Source organism: Plecotus auritus, assembly GCF_963455305.1.
Source record: "Plecotus auritus genome assembly, chromosome: 4".
Lineage (NCBI taxonomy): Eukaryota > Metazoa > Chordata > Mammalia > Chiroptera > Vespertilionidae > Plecotus > Plecotus auritus.
Genome location: NC_137775.1, coordinates 156,295,069 through 156,311,245, shown reverse-complemented (window position 1 = coordinate 156,311,245; position 16,177 = coordinate 156,295,069).

Here is a 16,177-nt window from a genome sequence, read left to right as displayed (position 1 = left end):
TAATTGGGGCATTTATTTTACCTCTTTACAAAGTGGTTACAATAAAATATTTCAGAACCACCAAGTCGATTTTCTGCCAAAAACCTTCTCAATTATGTAAGAAAAAGAGAAAATTTTTGTAAATGTTATGTATTTATTTATATTTATTCATGTATTTTATATTTTCAGATATATGTAAAGAGCCTTATGCCGACATTAATTCTATATATGATGCCATTGCTTACACCAGTGCTGTCTAATATATAACTACATATGGCTATTTAATTAAATAAAAAATAAAAATTTACTTCCTCAATTGAGTCACATTTGAACCACATTTAAAGACTCCATAGCCACAGATGGCTCATATCTATTATTGAACAGTGTATATATAGAATATTTCCATCATAAAAGAAACTTCTATTGGATAGCATTGGCTTAAGCAATACAATTCAATGAAAAGCTCATCTTAGGTATGTCCATGGAAGACTATGGAAAAGGTTATAAACTTATTCATGTATTAATTTGATTACACTAGTATTTATTCAAGAGCAATTATACTATTCAATATTTTATTCAAGAGAAATTCAAGTAAATATCTATGTCCACACAAACACTTGTAAATGATTATGCATAGCATGTTTATTCATAAAAACTAAAATGGGTAAATGAAACTATCATTCAATAGATAAATGAATAAACCGTGGTAAACAAAGTAATTCTCTTGTCCCAAGAAAGGTATATTTGGACTGGCACATACAAGAATGAATTTGTAATTATTACATAAGATGATAAAGAAAATTATGGAAGTAGACAACAGGAACACAGAAATCAGAAATAGCTTTCCTAAAGAAGTACCATCTAAAATTGAAGATAAAAAAATATTATCCAGAACGTTTTCATTACCTCCAAATTGTCCTTGCATATATTAGGTTAATCTCTCTACACCAGGTCTCAAACAACTAGTCTAATGCCTTCTGACAGATGGAATGTTTTTATCTTTTCCTAAATTTCATATGATGAAATCACATAATATATCATCTTTTATGTCTGGCTTTTTTCAATTAGTTTAATGATATTCAGATAGGTTTATGTTGTTGTGTGTAAGAGTACTTTGCGTCTTTTACCGCCAAGTAGTATGGTATTTCATTGTGTGGATATACCACGGTTTATCCATTTATCTATTGAATGATAGTTGCATTCACCCATTTTAGTTTTTATGAATAAACATGCTATGCACATTCATTTACAAGTGTTTGTGTGGACATAGATATTTACTTGAATTTCTCTTGAATAAAATATTGAATAGTATAATTGCTCTTGAATAAATACTAGTGTAATCAAATTAATACATGAATAAGTATATAACCTTTTCCATAGTCTTCCATGGACATATCTAAGATGAGCATTAAGAAGGATGCTCCTCCCTTCTGGTAAGCATCACTTAGCTGCCTTCTTCTAATTGATGACTGATAAATCTTAAGAACAAATCTAAGTGTTGTGCAATCATACATTGTTGTATGACAACCTTGGTATTTAATTGGCAATATAACTCCAATAAGGACTTTAAAAATATATTTATATTAGAACCTCGTGTTATTTTTATTTATTAGAACAAATAATCCTTGCTAATTCTAAAATATTATCATAATTTTTATCCTAATATTTAGAGCCTGTCCTGAATGCATTATTTGAGTAAATGAAGATCTTTTTCTTAATTCAAATAAATAATTCTAATGTTGTAGTTTTTGGAGAATAAGCTATTACTTACCCAAGCACAACTAGAAATTCTTGATATGTTTATACATATAGATAAATAATAAATTGATAGAATATATATATGAAATAAAATGATTTTATTTCACACCTTGACGTCTTGTGAAAAGTGGATATTCTTATGTTAAAAAATAAATAATAAAATTTTAATTTCTCTGTATTAATACAGCCAGGTTGACATTTTACATTTTACATAGAGCAGTTTTTACAGTTTAGAACCGTCAGGATCCTTGGACATCCAGAATCCTTGGTCTGAGTTTATAGGTCATACATTATATGTGCCATATGTAATCCCTACATCTTTCTTAGCTTTACATAATGGCATAGCTATGTCTGTGTTTATTTCAAAGAAGTTAATACCATATTTATTTATATAGTTCACTATATATATAAAAGGCTAAGTGACCGGTTGACCAGCTGACTGGCCCAACAGCCGGTAGGTATGACGTGCACTGACCACCAGGGGGCGGACACTCAATGCAGGAGCTGCCAAGTGACCGCAACTTTGCAGAGTGCCCTCTCCCACTCTAGGGCCCCTCGGGGGATGTTGGACTGCCAGTTTTGGCCTGATCCCCACAGGCCAGGCTGAGGCACCCTACCTGCCGGAGGGACCTGCTCACTCCGTAGACGCGCTTTGAGCCCCAGCACCAACCCAGGTGTAACTGGCTGGGGAGGGACCACAGGAGGTTGGCTCCAGGGCCTGTCTGGCCTGTCTCACCCAGTCCCACCCTACTGGCCATCTTCTAATGAATTTCCTTTCAATGTACACAAATCTGTGCACCGGGCCTCTAGTGTTATGATAATGTTTTTTCCAACTTATGAAATGATTATTGACTAAATTATAAAATCAGTCTTTCTTTTCTCTAAGATAAGTGTATTGTCATGTATGATGTCAGGCCAAACATGATGAAAAAAAATCTAGACAATAATAATTCCTTTGATTATAGGGCCAAAAATCTCAGTACTAAGCTAAAACAAAAGTGATCATCAAACAGATTTAACAAGAATGGTAAATCAATCTCAAAAATACAATTGTGATTGTGTTAGTCTCTTCTTGATAGTATTACTGTTTCTTTAGAGTGTCTTTATAAAGAGAAATCATAGTGTATTTTTATTGAAAAGTTTTATTCAGTAAGATAATTAAATTAATTAATGGCTTTATTTGACTATTCTGCTTGCAAATAAACAATAAGAATCAAAATGCTGTAATATATATAATGGAATTATGAGAATGTAGCTAATTATAAATATGGCTTGCCCAACAAAATTTTTTCTAATTCCTCATATTCATTATTATACACTTTTAATTAATTCCTTGGGGCTCAAGAATTTGAAAAAAATACTGCTTTATCAACTGCATAAACCTTCCTTAGGAATGATGATCAGGAATTCTATTTCCAGACTCCATTCACTCATTCTAATTAGCTGGCTTTCAAAGAAAGAAAATCGAAGGTCTTGTCTGCCCAGAGTACAGTGAAGTAAAAAGAGTATACTTCTTTTAAAAGTGACTCTCCTCCTAAGTAGTTGACTATCTGATTAAAACTCTTTGTATAATGGAAATTAGGATTAGTAATTAGGTAGGGTTCTGTTTAACAAACACTGAAATTATAAAAAAGAGACAAAAAACCCTAGAAGAAAATATAGGCAGTAAAATCTCAGACATTTCACCTAGCAATACTTTTTTATGATATATCTCCTCGGGCAAGGAAAACAAAAGAAAAAATAAACAAATGGGACTACATCAAATTAAAAATTTTTGCACAACAAAATGAAAAGAGAACCCAGTGAATGGGAGAACATTTTTGCCAATGATACATCTGATAAGGGTTTAGTATCCACATTCGCAAAAACTCAAACAACTCAACATCAAAACACACACAACCCAAGTAAAAAATGGGCAAAGAACCTGAATAGACACTGCTCCAGAGGACATACTGATGGCCAATAGACATATAAAAAGATGCTTATTGTCACTAATCATCAGAAAAATGCAAATTGAAAACACAATGAGATATCACTCCACACCTGTCAGAATGGCTATGCTCATAAATGAATAATAAGTGTTGGCAAGGATGGGAAGAAAAGGGAACCCTTAGTGCACTGTTGGTGGTCTTGCAAATTGTAAAGCAGCATGGAGTTACCTCAAAAAATTAAAAATGAAACTGCAGTTCCCACTTATAACCCAGCAATTCCACTTGTGGGGATATATCCAAAGAAATCCAAAACACTAATTAGAAAGAATATATGCAACCCTATGTTCATAGCAGCATTATTTACAGTAGTCAAGATTTGGGAGCAGCCAAGTGCCCATCGGTAGATGAGTGGATAAAAAAGCTGTGGTACATTTACACAATGGAATACTACTCAGCCATAAAAAAGAAGTAAATTTTATGCTTTGCAACAGCATGGATGGAGCTGGAGAGTATATGCTAAGTGAAATAAATTTGTCAGAGGAAGACAAATACCATATTATTTGAGTCATGTGGAATCTAATGAACAAAATAACAAATTAGAAAGAGACTCAGAGAACAGAATGACAGCTGTCAGATGAGGTGGTTTTCAGGGCTGGGTATAAAAGTTGAAGGGATTAAGCAAAGAAAAACTAACAGACACAGAAAAAAAATTATAGAAGATAAAGGCAGAACAAGTCTTGGACATATGATCATACTATATTCTAGAAATATCAATTTAGAAATCCTCAAGTGGTAACTGTATCCCACCAACAGTAGTTGCAATTGGTAAAAATCATTCATTTTGGGGTGTCTCTTAAGTCATTGAGAGTTGTGGATTTTATTATTTTTTTTTCTAAGTATGCCTAGAGCACTTTATCTTTTAACAAAACAGAGTTTTCAACAAAGGGGGAGACATCAAGATTGTCAAGTATTTCTAGGCACTAAACCAAATAAGAATTAAGAAGTGCTCATTTGATTGAATGATGTGAAAACTGCTGATTTCCTTAGCAACTGCAATTTCAATGGAATTGTTGGTAGAAAGAATTGGGTATAGAAGTGAGTGGGAGGTAAGAAAAAATTCATGATGAGTGTAGAAAACTCAAAGTGTTTTGTTGTGAATCAGCAGGAAAAAGATAGCTGGACATGGTTGAGGGACTAAAAGAAAGTACTTTCATTATTTTTAAAATGGGATCATGTTAAAGTGCTAATGGAATAAAAGCAGATAAAAATAGATTGGACTAGAAGATCAAAATAAATGTAGCAACTATCTGGAGAAGGGATGAGTGAGTCTTGGATAGGAAAAAAAATGGTATCACTTCCAATTTTTAACAAAAACCAATGCAAGTTTTCATGTGGGTACATTTACAAATCCATTCAGAGGATGTTAGAGATTTTCCTTCCAATAGCTTTCATTTTGAATGCTGCTAAATAAATCATTTGTTGAATACAAAGTAGGAATTGGGGTGAGGTGACACTGTTAGAAGTTCAACAAGATAAATTTTATAAAAGTGAAGAATGGGGGAAAGAGCTGATTTTATTTTTTAATGTAGGAATTATGAGCCGTGCTACTGGCAAAATCAGTATTAACATATCTACTAAAAAAAAAAAAATCCAACCTTAATCTAAGAAACCTCTTACTCTATCATCTCATAGGCAAAATAGAGGGAAATATTAAATACCAAGAAAATGTAATCAGCTGAATTCCATGGTATTGTCATCTAGTTCCTTCAACAAATAAATAGCATTTTTATTTGTTTTGTATTTTTTTTAGAGAGAGAGGAAATGGGGAGGATAGGGAAATAAAAACATTGCTGAGAGAAAAACATCATCAATTGGCTGCCTCCTTCATGCTCCCCACTGGTGACCAAGCCCACAACCTGGGCATGTGCTCTCACTGGGAATCGGACCAGTGACCTCTTGGTTCCTGGGTTGACAGTCAACTGCTGAACCACATTGGCTGGGCTAAATGGCATTTTTAAAGGGTAAGGGTACACTGTATTTTTAAAACAATTAGGAAAAATTGAGCATTTACAGAATATTAGATCATTCAGGATTACTATTATTTTATTAGGTGTGGTATTAGTATTGTAGTTATTTTTAAATAACTTTATCTGAGAGATACATGTTGAAGTATTTATGAGCAAAAACATATGACGTTTGAGATTTGTTTTGAAATATGTCAGAAAAAATGTAGCAGAATTAGAAGCAAGAACAGCAAAATGCCGATAATAAATGTTGATAGATAATATGGAGACAGTAATCCTAGGCATCAAGATGTTTTGTTGAGAAGAGGCTTAATGTGAGGCTACTGGAAGGGATGTGGGACAGAGGAGTTTATTTGCTTTAAATGGCACTAAAACATGTTTGCATGCTGACGAAAATAATCCGGTGGATAGGAAGAAACTGATGCTGTAGAGAAGAGAATAATTATAGGAACAAAGTTTCTGAGGTGAGAAGGATGGCATTCAGAATTCAAACAGAGAAATTAAAGTTCCCCTTTGATAAAAGCAGGGACATTTCCACTATTGTAATTCATAGAGAAGGTGGACTGCCTATGTGCAGATGTAGGTAGGTTCTTACTTAGTGCAAGGAATTCGAAGTTCCTAAATGTTCCTCATTTCCCAAATCAAATGTAAGGCAAGATGATACGTAAGACTAAGGAAACAGGGAGGGATGGAAAGAAGTTTGAAAGGAAAAGAGAAATATGGAATAGTCCTTAAACCCAGAAAATACTTTTCCGTTGGATCTTCCTTTTCAATAGCTCAATAAAACCAGCTGTTTATATATAAATGAAGGTTCTGGTATGGTCATGTTTCTCAGATTATCTTCCTTTGAAATCAGTTTAGCTTGACTTTTGATAGAATCTGGGGAGTGAACAGTTCTCAGTGATAGACTCTAATAAAGCTACTTGCCAATAATGAAATGAAGGGAAAAATGTATGTGGGTCACTCGTGCTGTAGGGCGCCTGTGCCTCTCATTTCGGCCTTCAAAACTGCATGAGCTGTTCAGACAGTGCTATTCAACTTCCTGTGAGTTTGTATGGAGAGTGCTGCTGTAGATTTAATGTCTTTCTTTACTTCATTTGAAGATGTATCCTTTCATAATCACTGCAAAAGAAGGAGAGGGGAGTGATTAAAAGGCATATGTGGATGGCACAATGAAATTTTATTAGCAGATCTGAACCTAGGCTGTGTTCAGTCTGTGCCACACTGCTCATATCATGTGAAATAATAATAGATTAACACAACATCTTGGTGGAAGTGGGAGTTTGAAGGCCAATTATACAGAACAAATTTTCTTCTAATGTGTCAAAATAATGCAAGTGACTGGGCTAAATAAATTCATGCTGGCACTCTGCTGTGAAAATTGAATGATTAATACCCTTCAGTATTATTTCAGCTTAGTTTAAGGCACAGTAGACTAATAATTAGCTATCACGAAAGAGTACATTTCTATAGTGATGTTACCAATTCAATTTAAATGATCTACTGTCAGTATGTCATATAATCCCCCCCACATTATGCTTTTATCCATTCTGTATTTGATATAAAATCTCACTACCTAGACTAGAAAGAAGTTTTGAAACTATAACCTAAAATGCTTTTCCTGTGTGGAAATAGTTACTAATAATCTCAGTGTACCTGAAATTCTCACAAAAATTTGGGCCAAAATAACGTAGGAGTATATATATTTATTTGTTTCTACTCTTAATGCGTATTCTGTAAAGACTTGATATAAAAAGTAATTTTAACCTGGCAGGTGTTGTTCAGTGGTTAGAGTGTTGGCCTGTGGACCAAGGGGTCACAGGTTCGATTCTGGTCAAGTACAAGTACCCGGGTTGTGGGTTCATTCACTGACCCCAGTCAGGATGGGTGAGGGAGGCAACCAATTGATGTGTGTCTCTCACACTGATCACTAAAATATAAGTGAGAAAAGTATCCTTGGATGAGGATTAACAACAACAACAAAAACTTATAATGCCAAGTGCATCCTTCAGTTTGCCTTAGTAAATAGGCCTTTGTATTTAGAAAATTGCCCTGTTTCCAAATCCAAAGCAATATGATATAGATGTCTTAGTAAAAAACATATATATCATATACGTACATAATATATATATAGCATATACAGTATAACAATATAACATATGTATGTTATATGTTGTATTTTTGTTTTGGGTCTTTGTTCTTTGTATGAGACACATCATTTTAACTCCTTGTTCAATCTCAAGTTCAATCCCATGAAGAACTGGCCTGCTGCCTGAAGCACAGATAATAGCTGACTTTATCACCTAACCCCCTACCCACTGGAAAAATGACAAGGAGGGACTGTAGCACATGCCTCAGTTCATAGGAGGGACACAATCCACTTTGGACACCAGCCTCTAGTTTTGCAGAAACTATTAAATTGACCCAAAGTATACCAACAAAGTACCTGTCAGGAGTCACTGAGTTCTGTGTCTCAGGGTGCATCTTATCTTGCCTAATATAACTCATTTTCTTCTTAGCTGCATTCTAGAGTTGAATGATAGAGGAATACTGGTCTCCATGGCCACAGCAGGGCCTTATCTTTGGCTGATGTATATAGCATTCCTATTGAAACATTTTTTTCATCTTGCTTAAAAATAATGAAACTTTGATTTAAATATCAGGTGGTCAAGAAAAAAAAAAAAAGAGCCCTGGCTGGTTTTGGCTCAGTGGATGGAGCCTCAGCCTGTGGAGTGGAGGGTCCCGGGTTCGATTCCAGTCAAGGGCACATGCCTGGGTTGCAGGCTTGATCCCCAGTAGATGTGCAGGAGGCAGCCAATCAATGATTCTCTCATCATTGATGTTTCTATCTCTCTTTCCCTCTCCCTTCCTCTCTGAAATCAATAAAAAATATATATTAAAATTTTTTTAAAAAAAGAATAAAAAATACTTTATCCCTGTCAAAAAAGGTGGTGTTTTATTATGGTTATTTCTGATTTGAAGTTTCTTGTGTTAAAAATAAGTATTACTTGAGTCTATTAATTTTAGTCATTAGCATATGGACTTTTGCCTTTTTTGAAGATTTGATAAAATTTTGAAGATAAAAATGGTAAATATTAACCCTTGAGGTACCTCAATAATTACCTTCTCATTTGGACACATTTAGTTTTATTTGAGAAAATTTTCTCAATATGGCATATAACTTATTTTTCTTAATTATGGCAAAAGTTTCAAAATTGTTTTATGCCATGTTTATAAAATTGAATGCATATAAATAATTCAATATTATTTTCATTATCCACTCATTGCAAGACAATAATGAGAAATAAGACTACAAGCACAACCATATATGATCTTTGCTAATTTCCCATACCAGAGCTATCTGCAGTGAATGAACCAGCATGTAGATTAATAGTCTCATTTTAAAATTATTACATAAAAAATTGGAGCTTTTACATGCCAAATAAATATTAAAAAGCAATCAGAAGATAATAAATGACATTTTATTTAACATTTTTAATGAAGTGATATAATCAACAAAAGGTAATCACTTAGGCCCTTAGAATTAAAATTATAAAGTCCCTCTCTGAAGCCAAATCAAGTTCATTCAGAGCATTGATGATAGGACTACTCTCATTTGTATACTGATATAAGATATCCATCTTTCCTAGTTTTAGTTTACACAATCATTATACCATATACTGAAATGATATGCAAAAATCCAAACATTTCCAGAGCTCCCAGGGCACATCTTTCTTGTTTGGAAATTCTCATATAAGCTGAATTCTTAATAAGAGCAATAAATTTAAAGCTCTGTTGCTGTAAAATACATGGTCAATAGGGACAAATTTTATAATTCATCAAAATTTAGAAATCAATGAACCAGGTACTTAATTTATATTTTTTGTTTTAGTTATGTTTTATTTTTAATTTCTTAAATTCTTTATTGTATAAAGTATTACATATAGTATCCTCCAACTGGCTTATTTCGCTTAGCATAATACTCTCCATGTCCATCCATGCTGTTGTGAATGGTAAGGGTTCTTTCTTTCTTTCTTTCTTTCTTTCTTTCTTTCTTTTTTGTATTCCATTGTGTAGATGTACCACAGTTTTTTAATTCACTCATCTGCTGGTGGGCACTTAGGCTGTTTCAAAATCTTAGCTATGGTGAATTGTGCTGCTATGAACAGCTTCTGCACAGCAAAAGAAACCATCAACAAAACAACAAGAAAGCCCATGGGAGAACATATTTGCCAATGTTATATCTGATAAAGGCCTAATCTCCAAAATTTACAGGGAACTCATACATTTTAACAAAAGGAAGGTAAACAATTCAATCAAAAAATTGGCAAAAGACTTAAATAGACACTTTTTGAAAGTGAACATACAGAAAGCCAAGAGTCATATGCAAACATGCTCAAAGTCACTAATTATCCAAGAGATGCAAATCAAAACAGCAATGAGGTACCATCTCACACCTGTCAGAATGGCTATCATCAACAAATTGACAAACGACAAGTGCTGGCGAGGATGTGGAGCAAAAGGAACCCTCGTGCACTGCTGGTGGGAATGCAGACTGGTGCAGCTACTGTGGAGAACAGTAAGGATTTTCCTCAAAAAGTTAAAAATGGAACTCCCATTTGACCCAGTGATCCCACTTGGAATATATCCCAAGAAATCAGAAACAACAGTCAGAAAGGACATATGTTGATAGTTCTGTTTTCTTTAAAACTTGATTATATAATACTATTTCAGAACATGATGGCTTTTGTCACAGCCATAGCAAGAAAACTGGCATACAAGAAGCAATTGCATAAAAGTATGTGAAATGTAAAATAGACTTATATAAGCAATCATATCAATTTAATCCTTTTTACAATTAATGCAAATCCATATATTTTAATAGTATTGATTAGTATTGAGCAAAAATTCAGAAAAAATATGCAGTTTGTTTAATTGCAGGTGAGCTCCATTTTCATTTGGAGGGAAGATGAAAAAGGAAGAATATTTTACCTAACTCAGCCAGGGTTTGGGCAGAATTTATTTCCTTGTAACTGTAAGCCTGAGGGGTCCTAGAGGCCACCCACAGTTCCTAAAGGCTGCCTACAGTTCCTTTCAGCATGGTCTTCTTCAGTATCGTCAGGCACTGCAAGTATGTCAAGAGTCTCTCACTTCAGAGAGGTCCCAGGCCCTATTTTCAGGGTTTTCTCCTGGGTTAGTTTGACCGGCCCAGAACAATCTTCTTTTTGATGAATTCAAAACCAATTGATTAGTAACAAATTATAGGTCCTGCTCAAACTCCAGGAGAGGCAAATATTGTGAACACCAGTCTAACATTCAAAATCATTGGAGGCAATCATTAGTATAATATTGAATGCTTTTATTTGTCATAACAAAAAAAGTTATCAATTTATAATATGAACAAATAGGTTTATGAAGAAGAAAGTCAACTATTAAATTTTGAAGGAATTTTAAAATCACCCTTTTCTAACAACCATTATGATACTTGAAATAAGAAAGGATTCTCAATGGATTCCTAAACCAGTGAATAAAAGTTTTTGGGCCGAAACCGGTTTGGCTCAGTGGATAGAGCGTCGGCCTGCAGACTGAAGGGTCCCGGGTTCGATTCCAGTCAAGGGCATATACCTTGGTTGCGGGCACATCCCCAGTGGGAGGTGTGCAGGAGGCAGCTGATCGATGTTTCTCTTTCATTGATGTTTCTAGCTCTCTATCCCTCTCCCTTCCTCTCTGTAAAAAAATATCAATAAAATATATTTAAAAAAAAAGTTTTTGGAGAATAAGGCATCATAAAATTTCAAAGTCTCACTTCAGAGATTATGCATTACAAAGTAAAATGACAAATGTTCAATGGAAAACGATGTAGATATTAACTTTAACCAATTATGAAGTTTGATAAAACCAATAATGATGAAACTTATATCATGTTTCTCCTGATCATGAGCTTTGCTGAAGGCATATCACCAATTTATTATGTTGAAGCATATGAAGCTTTATTTAAAAGTGACCAAATATCAGCAATTTATATGGTCCAACAACTGGCCTATACTTGTCTAAATTGCTGATATTATGAAAGACAAATAGTTGAAAATTATTATTAAAGTAAACTAAAGTGACATAACTCATTGAAATGTGAAATCCTTACTTGAATTCCAGATTTTTAAAACACCTAATTGGAAAACTGGGGAAATTTGAAGATAGAATATATATTAAGTAATCATGTCATATCAAAGTTAAATTTCTTGAATCAAGTATAGGTGGTCCCTGACTTACTATGGTTCTACTTATAATTTTTTAACTTTATGATGATTCTAAAGTATTTACTAGAAACCTTCAAATTTTGAATTTTGATCTTTTCCTGAGCTAGCAATATTCACTATGATATTCTCTCCTGATGCTGAGTTGTGGCAGCAAGACACAGCTCCTAGTCAGTGACACAATCACAAATGTAAACAGCTGATACACTACAGAACATATTGCCAGTGTTTTTCTGAATACTGTATTGTGAGCACAACTAAGGTAGGGTAAGCTAAGCTCTGATGCTCAGTAGGTGAGCCGTATTGAATGCATTTTTGACTTATGATATTATCAACTTAGGATGGTTTATTAGGACATAACACCATCATAAGTCAAGGAACATCTGTAATTGTATTGTGATATCAGAGAAAACAGCCTAATTCTTAGGAGACATTTGCCAAAGTTATGGAAGATAATGTGTAGTGTCATGATGTCAGAAAATTAATCTCAATATATAATATATAAACAGAAATTGTGTGTGTGTGAAGAGAGAGAGAGAGAGAAGGAAAGAGACTGTGTATCAAAAAGCAACAAACATGTGGCATTGACTTTGTAACTGAGTGACCGAAGTTGAAAGAGCCTTGAGGAGACTAGTAGTCAGGGTTTGAAAGTGTTAGTATAAGATGAAGAGAAAGGAATTTTAGTTGTAAAGTAAAAGTTTATACCGGTACCTGCAATAAAAAGAAAATAGAAAGCATACTCAATAAGTTTATCAATCTTACTAGAGAGATTCCCAGGAAGAATCTAGAAAAGTAAAAACTGGCTTCTTTTAAGTGATTGTTACAGGTTGTATTGTGTGTCTTCCCCTCCCCCCCAAAAAAAATTATTTTGAGTATTAACCCCTAGGACCTGTGAACTTGACCTTATTTGGAAATAGGGTGTTTGCAAATATAATCACGTTAAGATGAGCGTGTTAGGTAGGCCTTAATTCAATGTGACTGGAGCTTTTATAAGAAGAGGAGAAGAGACATAGACACACAGAGAAAATGTCATGTTACAATAGAGGCAAAGATTGGAGTGTTGTGTCTTCAGGCCAAGGAACACCAAGTATTCCTGGCAACATCAGAAGCAAAGACAAAGGAATAAAACAGATCCTCCCCCAGCATCGTCAGAAACACCATGGTCCTATCAACACTTGTTTTTAAATTCTAGCCTCCAGAACTGTGAGAGAATAAATTTCTGTTGTTTTAAGCCATCCAGTTGGTGGCAATTTGTTATGGCAGTTCCAGGAAACTAATATACTATCTCAGATAAAATACCAGAAGGAAAAGATGAACTAACAAAGAATATGTATGGTTTTTGAGAATTTATAAAATAACATAAAGGAGCTAAACTTTCTAAATTTAAAAATAAGACTGTTTTATATCTCCTGCCTTTCCCAGAAAAAATTCACAAAATAAGACATGGCTTCAGGGCAACGGACACCCTAGTGTGCCCTTGTAGAACCTTTTGTTTCTGTGAGATAGACAGATACAATTGACTGTTTTAGCTCAGCAAAAAGCTTTCCAAAGATCTGAAGAAGATGCCTTGTAGTCCCTCTCTATTACATATTAGACTTCTAAGGATGTTAAGAGTACAGGTGTAAGGACTTTAAGAGTACTGGGTACAAGATGTCTGAAAAAATCTGTGGGAAACACTTTTAGATAATAGTGTATATACCATCATGACTCACAGGAAATTATAAGATAAACAGTACAAAGTGAAAAGAGTCTTTTTGTCCCTGAACCTTTTAAGGGCAGGTAGAAAGTCCAGAAATCTTTTCAGTTGCACATACCAGCTATTTTCTTACCAAAATGGCAGAATGACTCAGCCAGTAGAATTAGAACTGATCAGGTAACTCATAAGAGTTGCAAAGAATTTTTCCTGGGAATAAGACTAGGCCCTAATCAACTGAGATAAATGCTCACCTGCATTTCGGAATCGCCCTGGTCCACTCACTACTATGACTCAGTTTTCCATTTTCCCCTCTTTCAATGGGATCCTAGACTGATATTTAATATTTATAAGACTTTGAGTTCTTGAAAGGAGAAAGGGGCTAAGTGAATCTTGCATATTAGAGATATATAAATAATTTGTGGACACAAGGTGGACTGTGACAGACTAAGGATGGTCACAAATTCTTTGATGTTCATTCCAGTAAGAGATGGAATTCACATACTCTTCCCTTGAATGTGGGCAGATGCTGTCACTGCTTTGGCCAATAGAATATGATAGAAGTAGTGTTGTGCTAGTTTCTGGGCCTAAATATAAATTGATATTATGGATACTCACCATGCTGTCAGAAGCCTAAGCCACATAGGTATTTTAAAATGTAGATTTTATTATTATTCAGCAATGGTGAACAGATCAGGAAACAACTGCCGTTGCTCACAGTTCCCAAGAGGAGAGGGTACACTACACACACCTCACAGGGTCACACAGAGAATCATTATGGTGGGTCAGGAGTCAGAAGACGTGAGGGGAAAGCATGGAGGAAGAGTCAGCAGTGCGGTCCCCATAGGAAAAGCAAGGCAGGGTAAGCACTATGTTCACTGCAGCAATATTTACATTAGCCAAGATATGGAAGCAACCTAGGTGTTCATCAGTAGATGGAGGGCTAAAGAAGATGCACACACACACACACACATACACATACACACACAATGAAATATCACTCAGCAGTGAAAAAGAATGAAATCTTGCCACTTGTGACAAGGTGGATGGACCTAGAGGGTAGTATGCTAAGTGAAATAAGTCAGACCAAAAATGACAAATACTATATGATTGTACTTATATGTAGAATCTAAAAAATCAAAACAAATGAACAAATAAATGAAAATAGAAACTGACTCATAGATACAGAGAACAAACTGATAGTTACCAGATGGGAGGTGGATAGGGGGATGGGTGAAAAAGGTGAAGGGGAACTTCCAGTTATAAAATAAGTCACAGGGATATTGAGTGCAGCACAGGGAACATCCTATATAATAAAGAGGTAATATGCAAGTTAACCCACATGATGGCTGCCTATGACCAGGCCAGCAGGGGGGTTAGTGAGGGACGACCAAGCGACTGAACAGCAGGCTGTGTGGGGTGACCAGACCGGCAAGGAGGGAAGTTGGGGGCAAACAGGTCAGCAGGGGGGGTGGCAGTTGGGGGTGATTAGGCTCTCAGGAGGGGTAGTGAGGGGCAACAAGGCTGGTGGGGGGGGGGCAGATGGAGGGGTGGGGCAACCAGGCCAGCAGGGGGAGGAGGCAGGAATGACCAGGCTGGCAGGGAGGGGGCAGTTGGGGGCAACCTGGCCAGCAGCGGGAGACAGGGGTGACCAGGCCAGCAGGGGGGGGCAGTTAGGGGCAATCAGGCCAGCATGCAGAGGCAGTGAGGGGCAATCAGGCCAGCGTGGGGTGGGGGCAGTTAGGAGCGACCAGGCAGGCAGGCAGGTGAGTGATTAGGAGCCAGTGGTCCAGGATTGTGAGAGGGATCCTGGATTGGAGAGGGTGCAGGCTGCGCTGAGAGGACCCCTCCCCCCCGCCGTGCACAAATTTCATGCACCGGGCCTCTAATAGTCAATAGTATTGCAGTAACTTTGTGTAGGTTGCTAGATTTATCGTGGTGATTATAAATGTCCAATCACTATGTTGTACACCTGAAACTAATATTACACTGTATGTTGACTATAATTTTTTTAAAAGAATACAGAAAATAAAAAAATATATATATTAAAAAATACAGTTTAAAACAGGAGGCTACTCAGGCTAATGGATAACAGCCATATGACTGGGCCATCCTGAGTGTTCAGTTCACTGGAATCTTCAGCTGACTTCAGCCACAGGCACTCTGTAATATATGTCATATGAAAGACCCCAAGCAAAAACCATTCAGCTAAACCCATTCAACCCATAGAACCATGAAAGATAGTAATCAAGTATCTTTTAAGCCATTAAGTTTTGGGGTGGACAAATCCCAGCAATTGATAAATAGAATCTGTGTGTGTCAATGGATATATGTGTATCTACACACACACACACACACACACACACACACACACACCAGGGGAGAAGAGAGAAAGCAAATGTAGAAAAGATTAACAGTTGGACAATCTAGGTAAAGTACTTAGGGTTGAACTTTGTAATATTTTAACACATCTGTGCATTTGAATTTTTTTAATTAAAAATATGAGGAGAAAAAACACATAAAAATACATAAAACCCA